This window comes from Equus przewalskii, chromosome 20 (genome assembly GCF_037783145.1).
Source record: "Equus przewalskii isolate Varuska chromosome 20, EquPr2, whole genome shotgun sequence".
NCBI classification, from domain to species: domain Eukaryota; kingdom Metazoa; phylum Chordata; class Mammalia; order Perissodactyla; family Equidae; genus Equus; species Equus przewalskii.
Window position 1 is genome coordinate 44437537 of NC_091850.1, and position 18053 is coordinate 44455589.

An 18053-nucleotide genomic window follows, 5' to 3' on the forward strand; every position below is an offset into this window, starting at 1 on the left:
AATGAATTTTAAAGAAGGTAAGCAATTAGGATTCCAGTCCAGACCCCAAGCTCTTAACCACCATGATCATTGTCTGATAAAGTAAGTAGAGGGCAACCTCTGGGTAGTCTGAAAATTCTGAAGGATGAGGATGAACCACAGGCAATTCTGAAGTTCAACATTTAAATAACCATCCGCATAAGCCATCCAAAAAATATGCATACACCATCATGCTTTAGAATACGTAATTATACAGATATTTGTGATATGGAGACATTGATACACAACATTTCTGTTAAGTTTAGCAACTTCATATGATGACAACTATGGGTTGTCCACTAGCAAGAAAATAGTTCTGCATAGTTAAATCCATGAGACTGGTTTAATATTAAGGTAGAGCAATTCCTTTTGTGAGTTCCACTTAAGGAAAATGTCTGGGGTTTGCATGGTTTATTAGGTGAAAATAATAGCCAGTTGTCTTCAGAAGTCCAGGATAGGCAAAATGATATAGTTAATGCATGCAGACTTTTAAAGAGCTGCCTACATGAGTTCTGAAGGGCAGTGGTCAACAAAACAAAACAAACCACACTCACAAGTAGTGCTGTAATTAAATTCTAATTGAGTCCCTACTATGTGTCAGGGACTATCTAAGCACTGGTGACACAAGAGAATACAAAAACACACAAGTCCTTGCTCATTTGGAGCATCTAAGCTTTCACTTACGAGGGGAACTCAGGTGAAGGGACTTACCACTGGGAACTGGCCACTTAGGACAAATCTCTCTTATATCATAATTTATCAAGCTCTAATTGTTTCTTTATGTGTTGGGTTTGACTAGGGAAAGTGAAGGGGCAGAGGCTATGTCATGTCCATCATTATTCTCAGAGCCCAGCCAGCCATCTTTCCCTCTAATAGGTACTGAAGGACTCACTGCACAAAGCAGGGATATACTATGGGAAATACATAGCCACGCCCACAGTGTCAGTTGAAGATGGGAGAGATGCAAGTCCAGGCTGAGTGTGATGATGGGACTCTGGGAAAAGCTATCATTGACCATCATAAGTCCATGGCTGGATATGGTAGGCTTTACAACTGGAAATATATTTTAAATACATTCAGGAGTTCATCTTATTCCATTCAAATATGAAAACAGATGAGTGTAAATGAAACACTTGACCTAGAGGAGATTTTCCGATTTTGATGCTACATTGAGAAAAACAGTGAAGGAATTCTGAAGAAAAATGCCCATCATGGACTCAGTGGGAAGCAAGCAAGGGGTTAGATCACTTCCACACACACGTTTCAGCTTATTTGGAAAAAATGGAAAATAACAAATGATCCAGTCTCAGGAGTGCGTGAGTAATTTCCAGCACAGATGTGCCCCCTGCTGCTGACAGACCTGGAACGGCTGTCTTGTCTCAACTGCCAAGTCCTGGGCTGTGGTCACAGGCTGACCTAGTGAATGGTCAGAGTCCTCTTTACCTAATAGCTCAGTCTTCACTTTCACCGAGCTGAGGAGCCAATTTTCAGCCCTGGACAACCTGTGATTCAGAATGGACTGTGTTGTAATTTTGATTTGCTGAAATGTTATAAGTCTCGGGTGTTACTGCCAACCACTGGCAAAAATATTGCTCTCAACTGCTTCTGGGGGTGCCTTGCTGCTAGAAATCTGTATATTTTGTGATTATAAGGAATAAGTGGGAGATATTTCTGGAAATAATCCTTTAGAGTTTGGAAGCTCAATTTATGACACCTTCTTCAGAAATGTAAAAAGATGAGTGTTGGAGGCAAAAGTCAATAGCTGCAGTTAGGGGGAATTTGATTAAAACCAGTTTGCAATTTAACTCTCTAATCAGGAATGCTGAATATGCAGTATTGTCAGAGAACTCCACTTAAACACTCTGACCTACATTTTAGCAGAATGTGCTGAATTTTGCCCATTGGTAAGTGTAGCTGCTTTTTCTCCCCCAGCCAGTGTGGGCTACTTCCTGCTTCTCCAGGTGAGCTCTCTGGGCTTTCTAGGAACACAGTTCTTCCCTCTCTGTGGCCCTCCCCTTCCCTGGATACGCAGGATGAGGGGTCAGCTGAAGCACTGGAGGATCTCTAAAGGTAGGGTGGCCCAATGCCTCATGCCAACTTGATGTGTCTCAATTCATCAAAATGTTCACTTTTTGTTTCCCATTATAATATATATTCTTTACTATTTAGAAATGCAATCATGCCATAGATTTAGAAATAGAAGGAGCCGTGGAGGACAGTACACATTTGACGGGTGGGCCGTTTTGGTCCAGACAGGTGGACTGGGGAAGCCACATGGCAAATCACTATCTACCTTGCTCTGGGCTGCTCCTGTCATTTGTCCAAGGAGAGAGATGCTTCTGGGCACATGTAAGCTCCCACTCTCTTTAGCTGGTGTACTTGAGAGACACACTTACCAACCCATGATTGGTCCAGTCTGTCCCACTGATCTCTGCTGGGTTAATCTTCCTAAAGAATAGGATGACCATTTGTCCTAGTTTGTTGGGGAAAGCCCTTGTTTTATACCTGAAGTCTTGACCTGATAATTATCAAAATTCTCACACTCTCAAATGAGCCCCAGTGAGGAAGCTAAATCCACAGTGCTGGTCTGATGTCACTTCTTCACTCAAGATCTTTAAACTCCTTTCCCTCCATTGCTAACTCCCTGATTTTGCAAACTTTTTTAAAACAATAATTTATTTTTAACTTATTTATACTATTCTTTTTTCAGCCTATGCTAGAGATTTATTTTGGATTTTGTATTTACATCTGTCAAGGCTATTGTAAGCAGATACATGGGAAGGCAATTTTGAGATGAATCATACACAAATCAACACATTAAGTGCGAGCGTCTGGGGAGTTAATTTTTCTGCTTTGACTAAAGAAACAACAAGCACCAAAGTGACAGACTTTACATTCTTTTAGAGAATAAAAACAACTAGTTTATGTAGCCTATAAACAAGCAACTGAAGAATCACTGTAACAAATTAAACAGGTTTATTTTTAAGCATTTCTGTTAAATTTTCCAATCTCTCCTTAAGTCATTTTGCCTTTCTTGGGTCTCAGTTACTCTGTCTATAGATTATGGGAGTAGGTCAGGTTATTTTGAAGAACTTTATCATTTGTAAAATTTGATTCTGTTATTATAAGGGTTTTTGAGCTGGTCAACTTGAAAAAGAAATGTAAAGGGCTGTACAATGAAAATCAATCTTCTCTTCTATTTACCCATAGTCTGAAAAAGGAAGGTGAGCTTTCCATCTCCTTCAATGCTCAAATAACTATCTCAATTTAAAATTAATTACTAAAAGCAAAGAAATCTATTTTATATCCATAGAAGTTGAATGATTTAGTAAATTACATCAAATATTTGTTATCATAAAAAAAAGCTTTCTTTTTAAAATCCTATGATTAAATATACCCTTTTTCCCCAGAATGGATTATTTTTCTCCTAGAATTTATTACGGTTGATACTTAGTGACCTTAGGTGTCGAATCATGCCTTTGGAGCTCTCGCCAACTATTTATGAAACTTCTCAATGGCTATGGCGATATAGTTTCTCCAAGAACTTTGTAATTAGGTGTCATTATATGAATCCACAGTGAAGACTTGGCTCTTAGATCTTAAATCCATAAAAAGTATAAAATCCATAAAAATTAAAACGTCATGTTTTCCTATGATATTCTCCTACATTCAATATGATATTTTACTATCTTTACTAAGTTACTACAGAACTTCAGAGTGTGGAGTATTGTAGTTACCAAATTCAAAGAGCATGGATTTCTATTTGGGAAGAGTGAAATTTCAGCATCTAAAAGAGAGATCACCTTTCCTCATGGGCCGGCAGATAGTAAGCCACACTGTGGAATTCAGCACAATATGCTTCTCTATGCTAGTCTCTATATAGGTGGTATGGGTTGAGTTGTGTCACCCCAAATTCATACACTGAAGTCCTAACCTCCAATACTTCAGAATGTGACCGTTTTGGGAGATAGGCCCTACTCCAATATGACTGGTGTCATAAGAAGAGATCAGGACGTAGACCAGCACAGAGGAAAGACCAGGTGAAGGCATAGGAGAAGCGGCCATCCATAAACCTAGGAGAGAGGCCTCAGAACAAATCAGCCCTGCCGACACCTTGATCTTGAACTTCTAGTCTCCAGAATTGTGAGAAAATATATTCCTGTTGTTTAAGCCCCCCAGTTTGTGGTATTTTGTTATGGCAGCCCAGCAAACTAAGAGTCAACTTTTAAAATTTTATTCTAAATGTGGTAAAGTAGAATAAGAATGCTGTAGTGAAAATAAATTGAACAGAAATATTCTGTGGTTAACAAACAATACTGAAGAGTAGGATCAATTATATTAATATTTGGGTTAGAAGAGACAGTCACAAATAACTGTAAGTGGTGGTAAGAATCTTGTGATGTCGGTTTCAGAAAGAAGAGCTATCACCATTCTATTGAAGAGACTGACTGTCCCTTCTATGAATGACATAAAGAATGTGTATGGAATGTTCTGGTGGGCTGTTGTGGAATGCCCAAGGCATGTCCCTCACACATGGTGATTCCTATTAGAGTGACCCCCTGCACATCTACTAGAGTGCCCAAATCCCCCCTCACACAGCGTCCTGGTACTGGTCAAGGGACGAGTTTGTGGATGTGGGTAATGAAGTGAGATGCAGAAGCCAGGGAAATAGGTGCTATTAAAATTCATCCACCTTACTTATTTCTCATGGATATAGCAAAGCCTCTGGAAAAAGGTAGAGATCATCTAATGAATTTCCCCACCCAGGATTGCATGAAATGTGACAAATTCTGAAACATCGCCGATGCGATTGCAGACAGAGAATGAGAAGAGGGAGGGGGAGGAGGAGAGAGAGAAAAAGAGAGAGAGACAAATATGAGAAGCAAAGACTATTTAATCTGGCATAATCTGCAATTTCAATCGCCAAATTCAATATGAAATTTATGGCAATGTAATCGATGCTTGGATTCATACAAATTGACTGAATTCTCTTCAACCACTCATTTGCTACAGTTTTTCTTTTTTTTTTCCTTCTTTTTTTTAAATGCGTGGAGAACATAATGTTGTATTCAAGAAGAGGGCAAAGTGATTGTGGGAAATACCCAAGTCAAGTTTTATCTGACTCAGACCATTCTTACATAGATCAGTATCTATGAGATTAGGGGTCAGGGTTATACTCATGGTATATTTAGGGATAAAATGTTGGTCAAATATTTTTAATTTCCAAATCTGAGCATAGAACTGGTAGAAATCAGCCAGTCCACAGATATTCATCAAATGTCTACTATGGTTAGGTACAGGTCAAGGCTCTGAGGATACAGCAAGAACTAGAGGATTCCACATCTTCAAGGGTCTCACTTTCCCCTAAGGAGTGAGAAATAGACACGAAATCCATCAACAAATTTAAAAAATATGATTTTAGACATAGGTAAGTGCTAAGAAGAAAACAATATAAGCTAATTTGTTGAAGAAAGACTTGGCTGAGAGCAGTGTTAGTTTACCTAGGAAGGCTGAAGAAGCCACTTGGAGGAGATATTTAAGTTGAAACCAAAAAAAGAGAGTCAAGTAAAACTCTGGAGGGAAAAGTAATCAAGAAAAAAGAAAAGCTGGTGCAAATGTTCTGAGCTGGGAGCAAGCTTACCATGATCAAGGGAGAGAGACAAATGGCTGGATGGCAGTGAATGAGGGTGAAAGTCAGACATAAGTGTAGACATCTGGACTCAGAGAGGTGGGCGAGATCATACAGATCCCCCTCGGTCATGCAGAGGAGCAAGGATTTTACCTCAATTGGATTCAGTTTTAAGGAGGGACCTGACATGATCTGGCTATGCTTCTAAAGTGTCACTCTGGCTGCTGGGTAGAAAAAGGACTGTTTGGAGCAAGAATAGAGGAAGAGAGATCCGAAGAAGGGGTGGGGTGATGGCTTCTTGGAGTGGGTTCTCACAGAGGAGATGGTGAGACGTACTCAGATTCAAGATAGATTCTGGAGATTTTAGAGCCAAGGGGACTTGTCAATGAATTGAATGGGAAGGGTGAGGGAAAGTTGGGAATTGGGGAAACTTAATCACATGTGTGTAGCCTTCTGTCATCTTGAAAGCTTTCTTTTTCTGTTCAGCTGAACAATACTTCATCAGGCTAAGCCTTGCTCACTTGAAGTTCCCAGCATCTCTGACTTTCATGGATAGAATGGAGATAAATACATCTCTCTCAAAGAGATCATCAAATGCAATAAAGTATTAGTAATCATGATGGAAAACCAACCCCCTGCAGAAATATGGAATGAGGTTATCATATGGACCACTTGGGTTTAGAATCTTCTACTGTTAAGTAGGTACAGCAAGAGACATTTTCAGAGAAGACAGCCCAAAATAAGGAGCTCAACCCTTTCCTACACCTATCCACACACACCTTGTCCCCTCTCTCAATGAATATTTCTAATGCCAGGAAAGAATATTTCAAAACTCTGGCTTGTTTATTTCATTAGATACCAAGATGGAGAATTCCATCAGTGGATAAACAGAAACCTACAAAGCAGAAGATTCTTTACACTAGAAATGGCATGTCTTGTCTTTTCTTGTCAAATGAAAGCTGCACTTTTGGCTCAGTGATATTCTTCATTATACAGCATTTACAATGAGCTTTCCATTAAAAGTTCTTTATATATGTGGCCTCTGCAATTCTCCTAAGTATATTAGTCCTATGGCCTTAACCATCAAGTTAGTACTATCCTTTATTCTAGTAAGTGGAAATAACTTAAATTCCTCGTGATGGTTAGTCTCATGTGTTAACTTTGCTAGATAATAGTACTCAGTAATTTAATCAAACACTAATCTAGGTATTGCTGTGAGGGTATTTTGTAGATGTGGTTAATATACATGGGCCTTATCCAAACAGCAGAAGGTCTTAAGAGTAAAAATTGGAGTTTTCCAGAAAATAAGAAATTCTGCCTCTAGACTGCAGCATCAATTCCTGCCTGAGTTTGCAGCCTGCTGGCCTGCCCTATGAATTTTGGACTTGCCAAGCTCCACAATCACGTAAGCCAATTCTTTAAGATAAATCTCTTTACACACACACACACACACACAAAACACTCTTGGTTATGTGTGTCTATAAACAGAGTCCCATTGGTTCTGTTCTCTGGAAAGCCCTGACTGACACATTGCTGAAAACAGTTACTTCCATGTGCATCTTCTGATGAGGGCTATTTGACCAAAGTGTACTTTCAGGTTTGGACGTAGGGACTGCTGAAGACATTAGCCTGATGACCTTCATAAAGTTCTGTGACAACACCCAGAACACAGCTCCATTAAGCACAATGGTTCATAGATGCTGGTATGTTTAGATATGGCCTAACCAGCTCACCTTCAGTACTTACTTCTTACTGGCAATATACTTCACCTTATTGAGTGGTCATTTTCTCACCTATAAAACAATGATACAGTACTTGCCTTTTCAGTTTGTTCTCGAGATTAAGTGAAATGATTTACACCAAGTGCCTTGCTTGTAGGAGCTCAATCAATATTAGTTACCACTCCCTCCTCACTCAATTTTTTAGGGTTGGTTTGTTTCTTTCATGAATTCTCTAAGCCTATTAGTCCTGTCTGTCATTCACTTAATAGAAATTTATGTTCTGTCTTTTGTTTCCAATTCACGAAGACAACACCTACAATATGAGTAGCTTTACTTTCAGTAACACTGTGCTTATTTCTGCTTCATTTGGGTCGTGTCTTCCTTCATCATGTGACTGAGATGCAAGGTGGATGTGATACCTACTGCAAAAAGGTGTGGATTCCTCTTACCCACCAGCCACCTGCTTTTACATCACTTGATTAGCAGTGAAAAACACTGATCTTCTTTTGCTCTTTTTTTCCCAGTTTTATTGAGATATAATTGGCACATAGCATTCTGTAAGTTTCAGTGTACAACATGTTGATTTGATACACATACACATTGCAGAATGATTACCACCATAGCGTTAGCTTACATAATTACCCTTTCTATTTTCTGGTAAGAACATTTAAGATCTACTCTCTCTTAGCAACTTTCAAGTACAATATAGTATTATTATCTATAATCACCATACTGTACATTAGATCCCCAGAACTTATTTATCTTCTAACTAGAAGTTTGTACACTTTGACCAACATCTTCCCATCCTCCCCCTCCCCCCCATCAGCCCCTGGTAACCACTATTCTAGTCTCTGTTTCTACGAGATCAGTTTTTTTAGATTCCATATACAAGTGATGTCATACAGTATTTGTCTTTCTCTATATGACTTATTTCATTTAATATAATAAATACTCTCAAGGTCCATTCATATGCATATGGAAGGATGTCCTTTCTCATGGCTGAATAATATTCCATTTTTTATACATATCACGTCTTCTTTATCTATTTATCCATTGATGGACACTTAGGTTCTTTCCGTATCTTGGCTACTGTGAATAATGCTGCAATGAACTTGGGGGTGCAGATATCTCTTTAAGATCTGGTTTTCATTTCCTTTGGATATATACCCAGAAGTGAGATTGCTGGATCATAGGTAGTTCTATTTTTAATCTTTTGACGAAACTCCATAGAGTTTTCCATAGTGACTGCATCACTTTACATTCCCACCAGCAGTGCACAAGGTTTCCCTTTTCTCCACATCCTCTCCAGCACTTATCTCTTGTCATCTTGATGACAGCCATTCCAGCAGATGTGAGACGATATGTCACTGTGGTTTTGATTTGCATTTCCCTGATGACTGGTGATGTTGAGCACGATTTCATGTACCTGTTGGCCAGTTGCATTCTTTGGAAAAGTGTCTCTTCAGTTCCACTGTCCATTTTTTAATAAGATTGTTTTTTGCTATTGAGTTGTATGAGTTCTTTACATATTTTGGATATTAACCTCTTATCAGATGTATGATTTGCAAATCTTTTCTCTCATTCATTCATTGCCTTTTCACTTTGTTGATGGTTTTCTTTGCTGTGCAGAAGCTTTTGAGTTTGATGTAGTCCCACTTATTTATTTTTGCTCTTTTCCTCTGCTTGCAATATTCAGTATGATAATACCTACCACACAACCAACATACTCTTGGTTTTATTGTATTCATCCCTCTGTTTCCAGTAATCTACAAAAATGAATGAGGTGTTGTTATTAAAATGTTTTCTGCTCACTGCCAAGCAGAATCCTTCCCAAAATCTTTGTTTCCCAGCTGACTCAAAAAGAAGCTTGTTCAAAGACTGTTGTACAATGATTAGCAATTAAAAAAAACAAAATGAAAAAGAAAACCAAAGAACTTTATGACAGTATGTGATTTCAATTGCTGAGAGTCATATTTGGGAAGAAACACATTGCCCCGGTTAGAGCTGGTCAACTTTCTCATGACCTCCCAATGAAGTTCTGAGAGGGTATGTTTGGCCAAGAGAATAGACTACACCTTCTGAGGACTTAGGCTAATCCACACAGTGCTCTATGATGGTACACTGAACAATTTTCCTCAAGCATTTGAGACACATTCAGCATTGTGACTTTTTTTTTCCAAGAGGATATGGGGAGGCACCTAACAGATCTTTTACTGCACTTCTGATGGGAATGAGATACAGGCACACATTCTTTCCTGATCTGTCTTAGGCAAGGATAGTTGCTCCTTCTCCTGTCTTCCCACAGAACTCTATAGCCAACTGCCTTTTGTACGGCACTACACATTTCACCTGTGATAGCACACTGTTGCTGTGTATTTAGATTGCTGCCTCCTTAATTACACTGGGGGCTCCACGGGGCAAAGTGAAGGTCTTGTTCACTCTTGAATTCAACTGCCTGGCCAGTGCTGAGCACACGTCAACCCTCCACTGCTTATCTTATGAACGAGTCCCCAGTCCACGTGATTGTCAGTAAGCGGGAAAATGTGTGATTATCTGCAATAAACTCCGGCAAAAGCGACAGTCTCAACACACTATGTTGAACCATAAAGGCCTATATATTAATACAATATATCAGTCTAGGTCAGAATCCTCATTTGCAGACAGGAATTTCATTTCTCCCGAGAGTGACCAGGCAAAGTGAGAGGTGAAAGTTTATTTAGCGTTCCGACACAACCACGTCCACCACATTCTCTCGGAAGAGCAAATGTTTGCTAGACCTTCAAAATCCTGCTGTTGGAGAGAATGCGGATGAAGCATTTGTTTAAGGCACTGATGTCTATTTTTGTTTTGATTTTTTAAAATATTTTAACTTTATTTTTTGAATAGGTAACAAATTCACATGTACCATAAGTGAAAACAAAAACAAAAACAAAAACAAAAAACCAAGATACACAGTGAAAGGGACTGGCCCCATGGCTGAGTGGTTAAAGTTCCATGTGCTCCACTTTGGAAGCCCAGGTTCACAGATTTTGATCCTGGGGGTGAACCTATTCCACTCACCAGCTATGCAGTAGTGGTGACCTACGTACAAAAAAATAGAGGAAGATCGACACAGATGTTACCTCAGAGCTAATCTTCCTCAAGCAAAAAGAGGAAGATTGACAACAGATGTTAGCCCAGGGCCAATCTTCCTCACCAAAAACAATAATAATATAATAAAAATAAAAAAGTTAATTCATCAGTGCTGAAGAAAGTTCAAGACAATGTGGAGAAACTGTCAGTTTCATAAATGGAAGAAATTAAGTTAACCCAAAGGAAAAGAGGAATTGGGAGAAAAGAAAAGCTTGAAGTGCTTAAGGGGTTTTTATTTGCTTCTCCATCATCCTTGAGCAAAGCAGAGAGTCTCCACTCAGCAGAGTGGAGGGGTCTTGGCAAGTCTGGGGGTGTCTGTGTCCTTCAAGACGGATATGTTTGGTCACCAGCCTCTCCAAATGACAAGCTTAGGGTCTGCCAAGAGCATGAGGAACAAGAGCAGACTGACTGGTTTGCTAGAGCCTGTGGTCAGAAGAATTACAGGACATGGCACCAGTGCCTTCAACACGATAGCCATCTTGTTTTATTCCTCCATCTCAAAGTTCCCATTACTCTTTGCTACCTCTTTTCTGCCATCTGGGCTGTATTAATGGAGAGATGGGGAGGAACCACAGCAATTATCTGGAAAATTAAGTGGAAAAAAATCCAAATTACTTTCCCCTGAAAGGTCTGGGCAAATCTAAAAGCCAGTATTTCCTATGATTGAGATGACTTCAAGTTTCAGAACATATAATTTCTTTCAGGAGCATAAAGTTACATTTTTAAAAGCACAGACATCACAAATTTCTTTTCTAAATTGTAGGCTATTATAAAGATCTGTCTTAACTTGTTTTTATTGAAATCTAGTCTTTTCCTGCTATCCAAAATGTAACAGTTCAATTAATATTGATTTTAGATTAAAGCTGAAATGCTGCATATATTGAACAAGATACATCCCCATGAACCCATTTTAACTACCATTACCATTGTCCAGTGCAATCATTTGCTATCATTACCATTGAACAGCCACATATGGTTGCACCTTGCCAGACATTGGCCAGGGGACCTAGCTGGGAGGCTGAGATTCAATCTAGCAATCAGCAAGCTATGCCCTATGGGCTGCATCAGCTCATATTAAGGCGAGCTTCCCTCTAGTTGGCCACAGAAGGCAGTGCCTTCTTGTAATTCTCACAAAGATGCTGCATGTTCTAGCTCAGTCTTGAAACCAAGCGCCTTCAAACCACTGGCAGCAACAGGTGCTATCAACAATCATATTTATATGGGAGACCACACATCAGGTTCATCTGGGATAGTCCTGCATTATACTTGTTGACCCAGTTCAACTATTACTAATGCCACTTTCACTCTTAAGATGTCTGGAACTGAATGACCTATTATTATTGGTCACTCTAGTCTTGTATGTTCTTTCTCACCTCTGTTTTTATAGCAAAGAGCTTAATTTATAGTATAAAACTCAATCCCTTTCAAAGCTACACTCATGACAATGGCCAAGATGATCTCTTTAGCTCTTTTGTATTTCTTTCTGAAATCCACTTTGTAGTTCAGATTCCTACAAATAACTGTACTTTTTAAAACCAGCCAAAAAAGGGTGCTGTTTCATGATAATTGTGATGGTTGTGCTCTTCCTTCGACCACCACATATATGCATGAAAATAAAAAGTCAGTGAGAGTAAACAACCATTCTGCCATACCTCTGGGCCTCCCACGGGGTAGTTCTGAATCTCATTATGCATATTCTCATTCTCATCTCATTCTGTGCCATCTCATCTGTGCCTAATTTTGGCATTGACTTGGCCAACCTGGTCAGAACCTCAGGCAGTTGAAGGAATTCCATAATTCTCACCAGCCTGGCACAAATGGGTCCCAGTGAATCCTGGATTGTGCCAGTATGAGGGAAAAATATCTATTGCTGAGGTGCTATAAGCTCTGATGCTTTTCTCATTTGCAAACCATATAGGAAAATGCATGTCATAGCAGGGTATAAAACCCGACTGTTTTGATGCTTTTTTCTCATGCAATTATCTCTGTCTATACCTAGGACTCCTTGTTTTCATTTGGCTGTTTGAATCAGGAACCAGTGCAGATTCTAAATAAACAAGCCAGCAGAGCAGGGGTTGGCAAACTTTTTTCTGTAAAGAGAGGGACAGTAAATATTTTAGGCTTTGAATGCTGAACAGTCTCTATTGTAACTACTCAACTCTGACTTGCAATGCAAAAGCAGCTATAGAAAATGTAGACAAATGAGCCGTGACTGTGTTCCAATCAAACTTTATTTGCAACAGCTGCTGGCAGGCTGCAGGCTGGATTTGGCCTTTGGGCCATAGTTTGATGACCCTTACAGTTAGAAGACTCACCTCCTCTCTGGTCTTCTCCACTGGCTATTTATTGGAAAATGTGCCCTTATCATCGTTTGGTTCATAGCAAAGTCCCCATCTTATCTTTCCTCAGCTAACAAGACATTCTTGGTTTCTATGGCAGAAAATCACCTAGAGACTTTCAGAGTTGATTTTGAGAATCTTTTTACACCTCAAGATTTATTAGTAATTTAACAATTTATCCTACAGGCAATCTATTTGAGGGAGAATTCAGAGCACTGAAACATCATGGACCAACATGATGGGTTGACTTCAAATAGCATACTACTTTTGTAAGAAAACATCGAATAAGTTACTTAGGAGAAATACTCTGTAAGGTCATAAACTGGAAAAATAGATTATAGATTATTGTGAAAACACAAGAATAAAAAATTTGATAGTTTTGGGCTTGCTATTATTCCAGTTTTAAGCTGTGCCTCACTGGCCTCTTCATCTATTGTATTTATGGTAGTAAGTTGATGAGTATATCTTTGAGATCAATGAGATTCTTATGTCCACTTGGACCTCTGAATAAGCAAAATATTAACATGTGTACTTATTTCCTTCTAACTTAAAATAAAAATATTATTTTCTCCCCTATTTTATCCCACTCTCCCCATTTAGCCCCCAAAATAAAGAACAATGCAGTTATCCATATTCACCTCTTGAAAAAAACGCATGAAGTAAAACCTTGAGCTGATTTTAATGATCAAACACAGCATTTGTTTGTAGATAATTCTCATGACTGAGTCCTTAAGGAAAGCACATTTTGTTCAAATTAGCAATGCTTAAAGGATATGAATTTCAAAGTTTTCACCATAGAAAAGGTAGAGGGATGATAATTGTAATACCTGGCTCTTAGGCATATCTTAATTAGAATTCTATACAGTTTAAGGCTTGCAGACTGCATCAGATTTTGATAATTACATTAGGCTTCCAAAATCGGTACACATTTAAAACCCTGGTGTGAAAAACTTAATCATCTTTTGACTATATCCCTCTGAACTGTAAGCAATTACATTATTTAGAAAAATGCTAGTCACATTAGGATACAAGAAGAAAGTCTTTCCAGTTCTGTGAGTCTTACTACCTTTTTATTCCACCCCAGCCCCCCGTCATTCCTCAGAGGTCTTTGATCCACTCTTGTCAGAGCCATGGATTCTCTAGCCCCCGAGATGCTCTTGGCAGATCCCTGGAGGAATAGAAAGCTAGAGAAAAACAAAACACACAAATAAAAACCAGACTGGACATGGGGTGTACCCAGCAACGAGGAGCCACAGAATCACAGGTTAGGCTTCCTATCCACCAGCCTAAACCTTAATATGTCTTTAAAAATTTTATGAGCATTTCAGGCTAAGGCATCACACTAAGAAATGAAGCTAAAACAGGTTGAAAAATATTTCCCACAGGAAATGCGCCTGCTTGCTCTCTCCGGTCTGTATCGAAGCCAAATTTCTATCTATAGAGGAAGGATCTTTTGTGTTGGTTTTTGTCCACCTCTCCCCTCCTACATTATTATTAGGTTGCAAACAATAGCTTTTTTGTTGCAGAGCAGGAATAAAGGAGCCTAAAATCAGAACACAATTGTGTGATCACTGGTTAGCCTTGTATCCCAAAGTTGTTAAGAAAAAAACCAGATATAGTATTCAGAAAGCCAGTCATTCAACACACGTCCAAAGATAAGGGACAGCCCTGGAATCCGTGAGCAAAAATCCTCACTACCTCATTTATAAGGCCCTGGCAATATTTCCCACAAAGGCTTGCCAATTTTAAAACACTTTTTCTTCCTTTTATTTACCAATCTTTAGTCAAGGGAGATATTATTAGTTTTGACCTTTTTAACTTTTAACTTTGTTCTAAACATAAGGGGTAATGAGAATATGAACCTATAAAATGCTGACGGCCTAAAAACGAGACATTTGGCAAGCATCTTTTTGTTCTTTCAGTTCTTACTCGTGATTTTCTATCACCTCTGAAGATGTCTAACAGTTCTCTCTCATCTTGACCAGGAGATGTCACTGTAGTTGGAGTAAATAATTAACAGAGCAATTTGGGATATTCTGGAAACAGTCTGAGTGTTAAAAACTTTCTGTGGAACTGTCACAAATGTATAGAAAGACACACCGGAGTAAAGGTAGGCTCTGTATATCCAATTCTGCTTTTAGCTAATAGACATAACACTAGTGTTACACTCCAGATTAAGAGAATATTTATCCCCTCCCTCCTTGCTAAAATGCAAATATAGTAGAACAAGATAGCATCGTAAACTTAATGATTTATTCATCTGGGTGAGTAAAGGTTTTAGGAGACACAGGCATGAGAGAGATTTCTTTCTATTTCTCGCAGAAATAGAAAAAACAATGCTAAAATTTGGAACCACAAAAGACCCTAAATAGCCAAAGCAATCCTGAGAAGAAGAACAAGCTGGAGGCATCATACTTCCTGATTTCAAACAATACCATAAAGCTATAGTAATCAAAACATTATGGTACTGGCATAAAAATAGACACATAGACCAATGGAACAGAATAGAGAGCCCAGAAATAAACCCCTGCCTATCTAGTTAGCCTATATTTGACAAGGGTGCAAAGGATACTCAATGGAGCAACGGACAGTGTCTTCAATAAATGCTGTTGGGAAAATTGGATCATCACATGCAGAAGAATGAAACTGAATACCTATCTTACACCATACACAATAATCAACTCAAAATGGATTAAAACTTGAATGTAATACCTGAAACTATAGAACCCCTAGAAGAAAACATAGGCGGTAAGCTACTTGACATTGATAGTGACAATAATTTTTTGGATTTGACACCAAAAGTAAAGGTAATAAAAGCAAAAATAAACAAGTGGGACTACACCAAACTGAAAAGCTTCTGCACAACAAAGCAAACCACCACAAAATGAAAAGGCATCCTATGGAATGGGAGAAAACATTTGCAAACCATATCCGATAAAGAGTTAATATCCAAAATATACAAGGAAGTCATAAAACTCAATAGCAAAAAACCGAATAACCCAATTGAAAAATGGGCAAAGGACCTGAATAGACATTTTCCAAAGAAGACATACAAATGGCCAACAAGTGCATGAAAAAGTACTTAACATCACTAATTATCAGGGCAATTCAAATCAATACCACGATGAAATATCACATGACATAGCTGTCATCAAAAAAAAAGAGGTAACAAGTGTTAGCAAGGATGTTGATGGGAACTTAATGGGTACAGCCACTATGGAAAATAGTATAGAGGTTCCTCAAGAAATTTAAAAAAACCCTAGCATATGACGCAGCCATCCCACTTCAGGTGCTGGCGGACCACTCAGCAAAGTCTGTTTCTCTTCATGACAGTCCTCCTTTGGAAGGTAAGACTGTGCCCCATTTATATCCATAATGCATTCCGGAAAACATTTGAAAGTTGGATGTCTGAAAGTCAAGCAACAGACTTCATGTGATTTAGTGCAAGGTGCGAGGAAGTAGCATTTTTTTTTCAGCTTTATTGAGGTATAATTGACCAGCACTTGACTAGCTTGGTGCGTAAAGAATACAAGCTAAAAAAAAACTGAAAGGAAAAAGTAGAGTGAAATGCACTAAATACTGCTTCCTGTCTCAATGCCCCCCTCCAAGGTACTTGATGAGCATCCTTTAATCATGGGCTCAAGAAGAGTTTACTTTAACATAAAACAATTGACAGTTAAACCAGCATATGCATTACAATTTCATTTCTCTGTTGTTTTTCCTACCTTCATGAATATATAAAATCAGGTGAGACTTGCCATTTACTATTACAATATTGTAATGGTTAGCTGTTAATAAAGTTCCAGATGACAAAATGATTCTCTCTTTAAGCATTAAACAAAATTACCTATTATTCTTGCAAAGTAAGCACTACCTGGATCTTTTTCACGGGACACTCTTTGAAGTCATGTTCTGCATTTGCTCCACCAGATGCACTCTGGAACCTTCCATACCCTCCTCTGTGCCCAGGAGCCAGAGATCTAAGGGTTACATCTATATAACAAGGCTCCTTTGCTCTCTGGCTCCTAGCTGGAATTGACCAATGGGCAGTTGAGCAGAAACAGAGAGGGCAAGAGAAGAGAGAGTTCATGGCATTTATTATGCAACATCTTCCGCAGTCAGCCATTTGTCTACCAAAGACTTCTTTAGACACAGCCACAGTTCTCTCCCAGTTCTGGAAATTCCCCAGGAGTATGCCTGCCTTTTCCCTGTCAGACCCAGAAGCTAGCCCAGGGTCCTACTCATCTTTTGTAGGGTCCCTTTTAACCCTGCCCTCAACTTTGTAAAGCTCTATCTAGTGAAATCTCTCCAATTACCTTGTTTGAATGTTCTACATATATACATCATTTCTGGACCCTAGATGGCACCTGCGGCACGAAATAAGCTTTAGTAAAATATGTAAAATTTACTATTTAAATATATGACTAGGCATGCATCCCATGTAGACGGCTTACATGGGGAATAAAATATTCGACTTATCAAAACCAAGTTCTTCATGGAGAGAAGAAAATGCATAAAGATGAACAGAATATGTGAAACAAAGAACCACAAAACTGAACTCATTAGATCCAATCATAAGTTTATTTTAAATCCTGATTCCAGTGTATAGGACTAACTGTAGCTACCATTTATTGAGCACCTGCTAAGAGCTTGCCACTGTGCTCAGCATTTTAACATGTCATCTTTAATCTGTATGATAATCACACAAGGTAAGTATTATTGCCATTTTAGAGCAGCACACCAGTTACAGAGGCCACCCTATCCAGAGGGACACTGGATACTCATGGACTTTGTATGACTAAAGGGGCTTTAAGATGTCTGGAGCCTTAATATAAGTCTGTTTAATTTTACTTAATCTAATCTTCCAAACAGATGTCTTCAGAGAAAACTCATTAACATTTTGTGTCCATGAATCACAGTGTGGAAAATACAGTGTTTCGCTTCTGAACCTCTATTTCCTGATTTTCCTCCCTTCAAGTTGAGCCTGATGCCTGTCGTTTCTTCTGGGATTGGTGATTAAACTTCGGAAAGGCTGCTCTAAAACATCAGGTGCACTGGGGGTTCTCAAACACGATGTTGTTTTCAAAAGGATGTAGCGTATTTGTGAGAATTTCAAAGCATGTCATAATTTGATGATGATAAGGAAAAAGAAAGAGGAATCTTCGTAACAGGAAGTTTTCTTTAGTGCTTAATGATTTGGGCAGTGACTAGGCT

The 18053-nt window shown here is 38.8% G+C and overlaps 1 protein-coding gene across 1 annotated transcript in view; it reads right to left on the reverse strand.

The window, feature by feature from the left end:
- The window catches only part of FBXL7 (F-box and leucine rich repeat protein 7), a 382495-nt gene that overhangs the window by 102064 nt on the left and 262378 nt on the right, over positions 1 to 18053 (reverse strand). The gene's annotated exons all lie outside the window — the stretch shown is intronic.